Source organism: Cannabis sativa, chromosome 4 (genome assembly GCF_029168945.1).
Source record: "Cannabis sativa cultivar Pink pepper isolate KNU-18-1 chromosome 4, ASM2916894v1, whole genome shotgun sequence".
Lineage (NCBI taxonomy): Eukaryota > Viridiplantae > Streptophyta > Magnoliopsida > Rosales > Cannabaceae > Cannabis > Cannabis sativa.
Window position 1 is genome coordinate 8,162,008 of NC_083604.1, and position 13,526 is coordinate 8,175,533.

Here is a 13,526-nt window from a genome sequence, read left to right on the forward strand (position 1 = left end):
GCTTGTATGCTCCTGATCTGGTAGATGCATCTTTATTTGGTTGTAACCTAAATACACATCCATGAAACTCAAGATTTCATGGCCAGCTGTGGCATCTACAGCTGGTCAATTCTTGGGAGCACAGAGCGGTCCTTTGGACATGCTTGGTTCCTCCAACTCTTCTACAGGTCCAAAAACTGTCTGCAGGATCCCCAAAGTAAGGATCTATGTTTGTGTCCCCGCTTTGGGCTGGACATCATTGCCATTTGCTAGGCTCTTCTTCCGAGCTCTTGGTAAGCATCTTCTCTTTCTTGGCTTTGGACAAGGCCAAGTTGTAACAGTGACGGGCAGATTGTTGGTCTCACCTCAAATATCCTACCCCATGCCTTGTTGGGAACTTCAGGCAGAGGTGGTAAATGGATGTCATCTCCTTCAGGTCATATAGGGCTGATCAACCTATCATGGCATTAAAAGTCGAGGGAACGTTGATTACGACGAGCTGGGCCATTAGAGTTCTATTGGTTGGATTTTCTCCAATAGTGAGGGGTAATCTAATATACGGTGCAATTCCCTCGCCAAAGAAGTCATACATCACTTGACTGTTGTGTGCCAAATCAGTAAGTTAGAGCCCCATCTTTTCGTATGTTGATCTAAAAAGAATATTGGAGGAGGCTCCATTGTACACCATGCATCTTACCACAATCATATTCCCGATTGGTGTAGTGATGACCAAGGGGTCATTGTGCAGGAAACATACTTGGGCAGCATCTTCTTCTGTGAAAGAGATCATGGGCTCTCCAAGCTTTGTTTACGTAGAGCCCTTTTCTTCGATAACCAGGATGTCACATTTGGGCTCGTGGCGTAGCATCCGAGCATAGCGCTCCCTAGATTTACTGGTCTCGCCTGCAATATGGGGTCCACCATTGATGACACCTAAGTGACCCGCCACTGGTGATGGCATTGGATCTCTGTTTTGGGCACCATGTGCCTGAGTCTAGTCATTCTGCACATAACAACGCACATGGGGATTGTTCTTCCTTTCGAGGAATTCAATCTTCCTCTTCAAATTTTAACACTTGTTGGTGTCATGGCCGAAGTCGTTGTGAAGCCAACAGAACTTTGACATGTCCCTCTTGCTCAACTCCCTTTTGATGGGAATGGGCTTTCTGTACGGGAATGTTCCTTGAGTGTCCATGAAGATGGCATCAGGTTTCTCCATCAGGAGGGTGAATCATGTATACTTATCCTCCTTGTCCTTTTGGTTTTGTGGCGTGGGAAAAGTGTTAAACTTTCCTTTTTTGCTACTATTTCTTCCAGAGTTGTTGTTGTGCTTGCTCCTAGTGTTCTTGGCACTAGAGGTTTGAGCAGAGTTACTGGTACCTGCCTGTGCGCTTGGAAAGTCATTGGGCTGTAAAATGCCCTGTGACTGCCTATTGTCGACTTGCCCTGATTGGGCTTGTCGGACAGCTTCTTCTAGTTTGATAAAGTTATTAGCTCTGTCGAGAAACTCCTTCATGTGGTTAGTTGAGATCCTCTGGATATCTTTCCAGAAGTCACTCAATGGACGATGCCCCCAGTATGGTCGTATATCGTCCTTCTTCTGTAAGGCCTTTGACCTTGGTGGCCTCGGCCATGAACCTCTGGATGTAATTTTTCAAAGGTTCTCCTTGTCGTTGTTTAACTTCGACAAGGTCTTCTAGTTGCGATGGTATAAGCCTTGAGGATGAGAACTGAGTGTAGAATTCTCAGGAAAACTCATTCCAAGAATTGAATCTTCTTGGCGCAAGCTTGAAGTACCATTGCTGAGCTGTTTCTGACAAAGTTGCTGGGAATATGTAACATCGCACATCACTAGTAATCTTTTGGAGATCGAGCTGCATCTCGAAGTACTTGATGTGTGCTAGTGGGTCTTCTTGCCCAGTATACATCTTCCATACCAGCATCTTGAACTTGGGCAAGGGCAAGGCATTTATGTATGTCGAGAATGGTGGTCCCCTTGACCGGTCTAGCTCAAGGTCTGAAGATTTTGGACCAGCTAGGCCCTTGATCATGTCCCTTATTTGGTCCAACTGTGCTTCCACAGAAGAATTCATTACTGTAGAGACTTGACTAACTGGCCATCCTTGGATGGGCTACAGGCTTGAATACGCTAGGGTCTGGACAACCATCCTCTGGGAGAGTGTATGGTGGAGGTCGGTCAATCCTGTGTTGTGTTGCTGGCCTAGGCCGGCCACTCCTCGGTAGGGATGTTGATCTTGGCTGGCCAAGCCTATGCATGGCAGCTGTCCATGGTCGGCCAGACATGTGTTGGGCAGGGCCTGGCCGCCCGTGATGCCCCGGTTGGCTAATGTAGCTGGTGTGTTGACAGGAGGTAGATCGCACCAATTGATGAAGTTAGGTGGATCTAGATACCTAAAGTGATCAGTCTCACTTCTCAAGTTATTATTTTGGGTGTTTCCACCCGTTACTGGGCCTAACAGATTGAAGATTGTCCTTTGAGTTTCTCGCTCCCAGATTCCTCTAGGAGGGAGATCATTCCCCCGACCGGCCAGAGGTGCACCTATAGGTGGCTGGCTGGCCAAAGGTTGGCCGATGGGGGCTGTTGTTGAGCCTGAAATCCCTGGTCGACCCCCCAGACTGCTGGTTGACTGGATAGGCTATTCTCGCCATTAGACCTTTGTGGCAAGACTTGTCATCCTTCAAGTAGGGGAAGGTCTATCCTGGTTCCTAAAGAACCCGGTTGGACAACTTATTGATAGACGCTCGCCAATCTGCCGACTAGTCTTCATTGGAGTGGATCTCTGATGAGATCCTTGCCTCTTCCAATAGTTTTTTGATTGAACCGCCTTATGAGGTCGCTGACTTCTTTATTGTGGCGATCTAGCTTTGCCTGGTGAGATCGGAGGATGTACTCTTGGTCATCCATCCATCTCAGGAATTTACGTCTCTACTGAGCGAATACATCGCAATCAGAGGGCGTGGTTCTTCAGTTTGGTCGGCTTGATAGACGGCCTCTCTAAGTCTGGTTAATTCGAAATCTTCTCCCAAGTCTACATAGGGCTTGCCAATTCCTTGTCCCGTATCTCCAGCAAAGTAGAGAGATGAGGTCCGATTGTTGGTCCCGAGAGCTGTTCCCCAAGGGTCCTTCCTTTAGTGGGAGGCACCAGAGGAGGGTCCTCCCTTGGAGGTAAGGGCTGATTATTCAGATCCACCGGGATTTTTGTGTCACCCTGGCCAGTTTTAGTGGCCAGATTCGTTGTGCCTGCCGAGATGGCAGGATTGACCACATCTGTAGTGTTCATGAAAATTCCACCCGTGGTTGGAACATGAACATTAGGATCTACAATCAAAGGATCTCGAGGGAGACCCGATGATGTAGAGAGGTAGCCAGAGTTCTTCTCATATTAATCATGACATTTGATCAGATATGATACCAACTTGCTCTTAATGAACGCACCAAACTGTTGACCTTAGATTTAGCCAATCGATAGCAGATTTGTATTAATGTTGATGCTTGCCATGTGTTACACAATGAGAACAAGAAAGTAAATGAACACAGAATTTTATAGAGGTTCGACTCCTTTAGTTAGCGGGTAATGATCTACTCCCCTTTTAGTTGTATTGATACTGAAAGATAATACTATCTAGATCACTATAGGTGGAATTTGATATAGATTTCTTAAGATTACAATGTAAGAATCAAAGATGGAAAATCTCAAGTGTAGAGAGAAGCAATGGGCATGAGAGAGAGAGAGAGAGAGAGAGAGAGAGAGAGAGAGAGAGAGAGAGAGAGAGAGAGAGAGAGAGAGAGAGAGAGAGGATGAGTTATCAAACTTAGAGCTTAAAGCTTAGGTTTTTGAACTTAGCACTTAATGACTTAGGACTTTAGGGTTTAGTTAAGGCTCTTTATATAGGACAGCTTAAACCCTTTGACTAGATAAAATAAGCAGATATTTACATATTAAATTAGTAAAATACAAATGACTAAAATGTCCCTTAAAAGAGATATTTTTCTTCTATTTTTGTGGACTGTTAAGGCCCAATTCGCAATCTAGCTTGATGACCACATATGAACTTGTGCACTAAAGTCCTGCCAACTTAATGTTTGGTCGGCCATGCATGTGCAGGATGCATGCTGGCCAGCCTTGTACTATCTAGAAGCTGGTCGGCCTATGCTGGCCATAAGGCCGGTCAGCCTCTTTGAGGTAGCCGGTTCGTCATCTGTCGTCCTGTTTGAGTATCGGGATTCCTTGTTGGTTGAAGTGTTGAGTAGATGAATTGGCCTTCTTGTTGGTGAGCTGCAAAGCCACGTGGCGCTAATATTGTCCACGTAAACATGTCACGTCAAATAAGCAAAATTTAGGATATATAACATATATATAACAACAACAAATAAAAATAAAAATAAAAATATATAGCATTCTAATAAAATTATATGTCATATCAACAAAAGTACAATGGAAAATAGAACTTAAATATCATTTAAAAAAAATAATATACTGTATAACAAAAAATACATATATCATTCACCAGAATATATATAGTAACAATAATAATAATTAAAAAATATATCACTAATATATATATGTATACTATAATAACCAAATTATATACCACAATTAAAATATATATATCATGACAACAAAATTATATACCACCATTGTATATAATAAAATAGAAACTAAATAAATAATATATCATATAATTAAAATACATAAAAATAATGATTAAATATATGTAGCATACCAATAAAATTATATACCTACATTAAAATGTGTGTATTATGCTAACAAAATTATATACCACTATTATACATAGCAAAATAAAAAATAAATATCATCTAAGAATAATAATAGAATAATAATATATCATACAATAAAACAAAAATATATTGTACAACAAAATCTATATTCCAATAACCCATAAAAAATTTAAAAATTAACATAACTTTAAAATTAAAAAAGATTAGGGGAATTACTCCATATACTTTTTTTTTAATTTTTTTTTTCAAATTTACGGTTTGGGTTTCTAAAGTGGTTGCAACGCTAGTTGCAATAGGGGTTTCTATACAATTTTTTGTTGTAATTTAGGTTGCAGTGCTAGTTGCAATAGGAGTTTCTATGTAGAATTTCATAAAAATGTAAAAAAAAAAAAAAAAAAAAAAAAAAAAAACTATTTTGAAGTGTAAAATAAAAAAGCCTTAAAAGATTAATATGCTTCTAATTCTAAAAAAATATATAAAAAAATATTTTTATGTGACAAAAGAGAATATAAATAATAAATAGTATAAAAAATTCATTTATCTACAAATTTTGAAATAATGACATTTAATTATATAATGTTATAATTTGGGATCATTTGTTATAATTCCTTAAATGTATTGAAGGTTGGATATAAGATCATTATAATGCCTAATAAATAATTTAACTTGTAACACACTACAATTTTTTTTATTATTATTATTATTTATGGAGTGTAACTTTCAACTCTGGAAATTCTGATTTTAAATATACCCAAAATGAATCCAATGGAAACTATGCCAAGAAATAAAAAAGTTAAAAACTATCATGCACATACATTAATTACACCAAAATGCATAAAACTTAGATTCTGAGAGCTTGGATACTTGGCTATATTAACCCTATCCTCATGGATATGGCCTGGCCATTATTATGATGATGGATATCTCAGCCTTTTCAGATAATAATGTACATGTACATCATCAATTTACCTCTCTTTTTTTTCTTTAGTGGAAAAAAAGAAACTCTGTCATTCTAAGATAAACATCAAAAAGAGCCAAAGAGAAAATAAAAAGATTTCATGAAGAATTGTGAAATTGACTAGTGCAACTTTGTAGGCCTAGCCTGATGAATCAATGGATGCCCTTGTGCTGAGTTGAGTTTATTATGACTTTGTGTACTGTGTTCCAACTTCCAGAGAATTTGGGAAGTGGACAAATTATATTTCCACACTTTTGGAGGTTTTACCAAAGCCATATATACATTAATGAGTCATATCCCACCATTCCATTCTAACTCAATTTTCTCAGTCCCCCACTTGTACATTATTGTCACTACTGTATTTATAGTACCATATATACATTAGTGAAAACCAGCTCAAAAACCCTCATACTTAGCCAATTGATTCGTGAGATTGAATGAGTTTATTAAAGTTATCATTAATGTACTAATTAACTATGTGATACCAGTAGATAATGGAGATCACTAATGTGAACATGTACAAGTATAGATAAAAACAAGAATGGTTGTAGTTAGAATAGTTTGATGATTGAGTTGGGAAATAAGCTGGAAATACCCTTTTTCTTGTGCTCTTGATAATGTGGATTTTGAAAGAGTTGGGTTGGGTGGGGATGATGGAATTTGTCAAAATAGGATGACCAATATGATGATGATAATAAGAGAAATGTTAAAAAGCACCACTAGTGTCAAATACCCTTTTACGTGTCAATATCGCTATTGGTTTAATTAAGTATCGGGTCTCATATAGTTTAATATAATAGTTTTTAGGAAATATCGCTAGTCAATCATAAAGCGACACGTCTTAAAGGTGCTAGGCACCAGTAGTTCCCATTAACAATGCTTTGTGAGATAACAAATAAAAGTTGGAATTGTGAAACTATGAGAAAAAGCAACTTTATTGTGCCAGTGCTTGTGTGTGTGGAACAATCCAGGAAAGGAAGAAGTGCCCAATCCAAATAGACCATTTGGGCGTGAAGAACCAAAAAGCCAATTGGCAGGTGTGTGTGTGTAAGTGTGATTGTGTGGACTGTAGAGTAGACTGTTGTGGTCCTTTTCTATAGGCTAATGTACCCTATTCATTTCATCAAAGTGTCGACACTATGACTTAGAATCATTTTCCTTATTGATATTGAGGATTGACTAATCTCTTTTATTATTGTCTTATTGATTTGATTGAATCTTCTTTTCCAACATAATCACAATTTTTTTTTCTGTTCCCATAATGTCTCACTCATATCATGTTTGAATGACACAATTATATTTTCACTATTTTGCAAAATTTACACATAATATCTTCTTGGTGATTAAAAAGTGGTTGATTTCCACCAATTACTAATATTTGCATTATATTCATTGTGTGATGTAAAGCCTCTTTTTTTAATGAAATTTTTTATATTGAAAGCATATCATTAACTACTCATGGATGTACGGTCATTAAGTGTTAATCATGGTTTGAATTTTAAATGATTGTCTCCTCATTTTAAGCAGAAGGGAAAGTTGAAGTTCATGATCATTAGGCAACTAATTAGCTAGATTGATTAAGTTGATAATAATAATAATAATAATAATTTAGATATGTTGTTTTGTTTCCTTCCTTTACCACATGGTAGAGACTAGAGAGCTAAGAACTTTTCATCTTCATTTTGGCTTAAAAAATATATACCTATCTTTTGTGGTCCACCACATTAACCTGCACTCCCACCCCCACTATACACTACCCAAAAGCATATTTGTCTTTGTCTCTAGCATAGTCTTCACTTTGAAAATTCATTTTATATATGCAATTTGGGTTTTGCATAAAGATTTCATAGTACTAATTTGAATTTGAGTCTTCAACTATATATAATTATTATAGGCAATAGGGAATAATATCATATGATTCATTCACATATGGACACTTCATTAAAGGATAATGTTTGTTGATAAAGCATATTAAAGCCAAAATTTATAGATCAAGAGTACACGTTTTAATAATAAAGCTCATGTGATTTTGTGAATAATATAACAATAAAAGATAGACAAATGGGAAAATGCCCATATTACTAAAAGAAAGATAAGTGAAAAAAAATGAGAGTTAGGTGTGTGCCGGCGATTTAATCTTTTTCTAAAGATGACTATTGAATAATATTAGATAAAGATTATACTATAATACACTAACTAAAAACTTTTCACCAAAGAAAAGAATACAAATTCTCTTTCTACATTAACAATTTGCTTGATTCATTGATTTGACACATACATTCATCAGCTAAAGAAACAAAACATTTAAATGTGTTTTTCTTAATGAAAAATTAATATAAGGAAACTCCCATGCATGTGTGTGAGTGAATAAAGATCAAACCTTTCAATTTTCTTTTTTCTTTTTTTTTTTTTTGCTTGATGAAACCTTTCAAACCCATTGGAGTGGTTTCCATGGTTCAAAATGGGCAACTCATAAATAGTGTCCCACATGTAAAAGGATTACACTTGCAATTTGGCAGCTTAGCTATCAAAAATAACTATCATTAATTAATTAGAAGAAAATTAGAGCTTACTAAATAAAAATGAGATTAATATCACTAACACTTTATTTTGGGCTGAAATCTCATCATTTTTTTTTTGTTTGTTTGAGATGGCTGAAATTTCATAATAATTAGTTAATAATTTCACTAATTATTATTATTTTTATATTGAGGAGATGGAATTCGAACTTAGAGACTTATTTTTTGTGAGAAGATAATTGTTAACAAATATTACTGGTGCTTAGTACTCTCCTCGTTGTCATATCGCTAATGGTGTAATTAAGTATCAGACCTCATATAACTTAAGAAAATAGCTTTTAGGAAATATTGGTAACCAATCGTGGAGCGCCACCTATAAAAAATATTAGACACCACTAGTGCCGGCGATAAAATGTGAAATCATTAACCTATCCCTATATCACTACATCTCATTAATTATTTGGATAATGACTAATTCCTTATGTATATCCATAGTGTCTAAATCCTAATGTGTGTCCAATTAACTCCATTGAGATGAACACACCCAGAAAAAAAAAAATCTATTGGAATGGTTGCTTTTGTTCAAAATAGACATATTGTATTGAAATGTTCTTAGTATTATTATTCAACTGGTGGAATTTTAGTCTAGCTCATTACTCCTTAGTACCTATCTAGTCCAATTAATTATAACTTTCAACTAAATAGAAGTAAAATTCAAAATAGAATCCACAATCTTTAGCATCAATATTAAGCTCATCAAGAATTTTGGATAAACAACATAATCTAAACCCTTACATACAACTAGTCAACTACAATAGAAAAGTTTCTGATTCATGAGAATATACATTTTAGAATAAATTTATAATTATATGCTCTTTTTTTTCATGAAAAATAAAATTCCTATAAACCAGAAAACGAATTAAAAGACAAAGTTAATTAATGGTGGAAACAAACTATTTTACCTATTTCGAGTCTGAAAAACTAAAAACACGATCTAAATCCCTAAACAAATTCAGAAAAATAAAAATTATGTAATTCTCAATACAAATAAGAGTAATGTGTTACGTATCTTAAATTTTAATAACTTATATCAATTGTGCCAAAAAGAAAAAACAAATGGTGTAAACCCCAAACAAACCCTAATGCCCCCAACTCCATTGGAGTGATTTAGTGCCTGCGATAAAATGTGAAATCATTAACCTATCCCTATATCACTACATCTCATTAATTATTTGGATAATGACTAATTCCTTATGTATATCCATAGTGTCTAAATCCTAATGTGTCCAATTAACTCCATTGGGATGAACACACCCAGAAAAAAAAAAAAAATCCATTGGAATTGTTGCTTTTGTTCAAAATAGACATATTGTATTGAAATGTTCTTAGTATTATTATTCAACTGGTGGAATTTTAGTCTAGCTCATTACTCCTTAGTACCTATCTAGTCCAATTAATTATAACTTTCAACTAAATAGAAGTAAAACTCAAAATAGAATCCACAATCTTTAGCATCAATATTAAGCTCATCAAGAATTTTAGATAAACAACATAATCTAAACCCTTACATACAACTAGTCAACTACAATAGAAAAGTTTCTGATTCATGAGAATATACATTTTAGAATAAATTTATAATTATATGCTCTCTTTTTTCATGAAAAATAAAATTCCTATAAACCAGAAAACGAATTAAAAGACAAAGTTAATTAATGGTGGAAACAAAATATTTTACCTATTTCGAGTCTGAAAAACTAAAAACACGATCTAAATCCCTAAACAAATTCAGAAAAATAAAAATTATGTAATTCTCAATACAAATAAGAGTAATGTGTTACGTATCTTAAATTTTAATAACTTATATCAATTGTGCCAAAAAGAAAAAACAAATGGTGTAAACCCCAAACAAACCCTAATGCCCCCAACTCCATTGGAGTGATTTAGTGCCTGCGATAAAATGTGAAATCATTAACCTATCCCTATATCACTACATCTCATTAATTATTTGGATAATGACTAATTCCTTATGTATATCCATCGTGTCTAAATCCTAATGTGTCCAATTAACTCCATTGGGATGAACACACCCAGAAAAAAAAAATCCATTGGAATTGTTGCTTTTGTTCAAAATAGACATATTGTATTGAAATGTTCTTAGTATTATTATTCAACTGGTGGAATTTTAGTCTAGCTCATTACTCCTTAGTCCCTATCTAGTCCAATTAATTATAACTTTCAACTAAATAGAATCCATAATCTTTAGCATCAATATTAAGCTCATCAAGAATTTTGGATAAACAACATAATCTAAACTCTTACATACAACTAGTCAACTACAATAGAAAAGTTTCTGATTCATGAGAATATACATTTTAGAATAAATTTATAATTATATGCTCTTTTTTTTCATGAACCATAAAATTCTTATAAACCAGAAAACGAATTAAAAGACAAAATTAATTAATGGTGGAAACAAAATATTTTACCTATTTCGAGTCTGAAAAACTAAAAACACGATCTAAATCCCTAAACAAATTCAGAAAAATAAAAATTATGTAATTCTCAATACAAATAAGAGTAATGCGTTACGTATCTTAAATTTTAATAACTTGTATCAATTGTGCCAAAAAGAAAAAACAAATCATGTAAACCCCAAACAAACCCTAATGCCCCCAACTCCATTGGAGTGATTTAGTGCTTGCGATAAAATGTGAAATCATTAACCTATCCCTATATCACTACATCTCATTAATTATTTGGATAATGACTAATTCCTTATGTATATCCCTAGTGTCTAAATCCTAATGTGTGTCCAATTAACTCCATTGGGATGAACACACCCAAAAAAAAAAATCCATTGGAATGGTTACTTTTGTTCAAAATAGACATATTGTATTGAAATGTTCTTAGTATTATTATTCAACTGGTGGAATTTTAGTCTAGCTCATTACTTCTTAGTCCCGATCTAGTCCAATTAATTATAACTTTCAACTAAATAGAAGTAAAATTCAAAATAGAATCCACAATCTTTAGCATCAATATTAAGCTGATCAAGAATTTTGGATAAACAACATAATCTAAACCCTTACATACAATTAGTCAACTACAATAGAAAAGTTTCTGATTCATGAGAATATACATTTTAGAATAAATTTACAATTATATGCCCTTTTTTTTCATGAAAAATAAAATTCTTATAAACCAGAAAACGAATTAAAAGACAAAATTAATTAATGGTGGAAACAAAATATTGTACCTGTTTCGAGTCTGAAAAACCAAAAACACGATCTAAATCCCTAAACAAATTCAGAAAAATAAAAATTATGTAATTCTCAATACAAATAAGAGTAATGCGCTACGTATCTTAAATTTTAATAACTTGTATCAATTGTGCCAAAAAGAAAAAACAAAGGATGTAAACCCCAAACAAACCCTTAAAAACCGTGTTTTTGCAAATGTCAATTATATATATGAAAATATAAAACTTTATGCGTCTGCAAAAGCAGAAAGTAATTTTGTTACTGCAGAAACCAGTTTTGCAGTGACAAAACAGAACTGACAGAATATGACATATTTGCAGAAAAATAAATAACTTGACACAAGAGATTTATACGTGGTATCAGTGTTCTCCCGAACACTCCTAGTCCACGGGGCCAAGCCCAGAGAATGAAATCAATTAATAAAGTATCAAAATTACAAAGACAATTGACTTAAACAAGTTTAGACTCCCTCTACAGTATTGCCGCAATCCTTTGTAATCCATTTTATGAATCTGACTTCTTGAAACACCTTCAAGCCCGAACTCCCTTCGTCTTTGAAGTGTGAGTGCTTACTTCCTCCCGAAGTAAGGCTTCAACAAGTCTTCTCCCGAAGACCAAGTGCTTACTTCCTCCCGAAGTAAGGCTTTATCAAGTCTTCTCCCGAAGACCAATCTCTTGTTCAGTCAAGTAGTTCTTCACAACCTCTAGGGCAGAGTAAGAATAGAAATAAACAACTAGAACCTATATGAACAACTAGGCTCTCACAAAACAAAGAAACTCTCTTCTCTTAAATAAAATAAGTGCAAAAAATGAATAATGGAAGAGCTAATTCAAATGGCTGCTCTTTAGGCTCTATTTATAGAACATAGAAACCTTAGAGACAGCTACAAGATCGAATTTACAGCTATACAAAACTTTCCTAAGAAAAACACGATCTGCAGCATCAGATTCGAATGTTGACGCAGCAGATCAGACTAGAAACGGGAAACTTGCTATAATCGAGTCTGATCCTCTATTAATTCTTGATTCCTGCCAAAAACAGATTAGATATTCTGATTGTATCAAGATACAATCGAAATCAATAAGGAAAAGGCAATAATCAAAGTTTCCTTAAAAAACCAACTTTCCATAAGAGAATTGCTTCTCTTACAAGAAGTTTCCAAACAAAGGAAAGTCCAGCTAAAAAGTGCAACTTTCCTAACAAGGAAAAGAGCAACTAAAAACCGAATATACAAGGTAAGAAATCGAGTATGAATGCAAAACAATCTTACCATAAATGAAAAAATATTTTCTCAACTAACTTGCCAAAAAATGACTTTACAAACCCTAATGCCCCCAACTCCAATGTGTCTGCGATAAAATGTGAAATCATTAACCTATCCCTATATCACTACATCTCATTAATTATTTGGATAATGACTAATTCATTATGTATATCCATAGTGTCTAAATCCTAATGTGTGTCTAATTAACTCCATTGGGATGAACACACCCAGAAAAAAAAATCCATTGGAATGGTTGCTTTTGTTCAAAATAGACATATTGTATTGAAATGTTCTTAGTATTATTATTCAACTGGTGGAATTTTAGTCTAGCCCATTACTCCTTAGTCTCTATCTAGTCCAATATATTATAATTTTCAACTAAATAGAAGTAAAATTCAAAATAGAATCCACAATCTTTAGCATTAATATTAAGCTCGTTAAGAATTTTGGATAAACAACATAATCTAAACCCTTATATACAACTTGTCAACTACAATAGAAAAGTTTCTGATTCATGAGAATATACATTTTAGAATAAATTTATAATTATATGCTCTCTTTTTTTACGAAAAATAAAATTTTTATAAACCAGAAAACGAATTAAAAGACAAAGTTAATTAATAGTAGAAACAAAATATTTTACCTATTTCGAGTCTGAAAAACTAAAAACACGATCTAAATCCTTAAATAAATTTAGAAAAATAAAAATTATGTAATTCTCAATACAAATAAGAGTAATGCGTTACGTATCTTAAATTTTAATAACTTGTATCAATTGTGCCA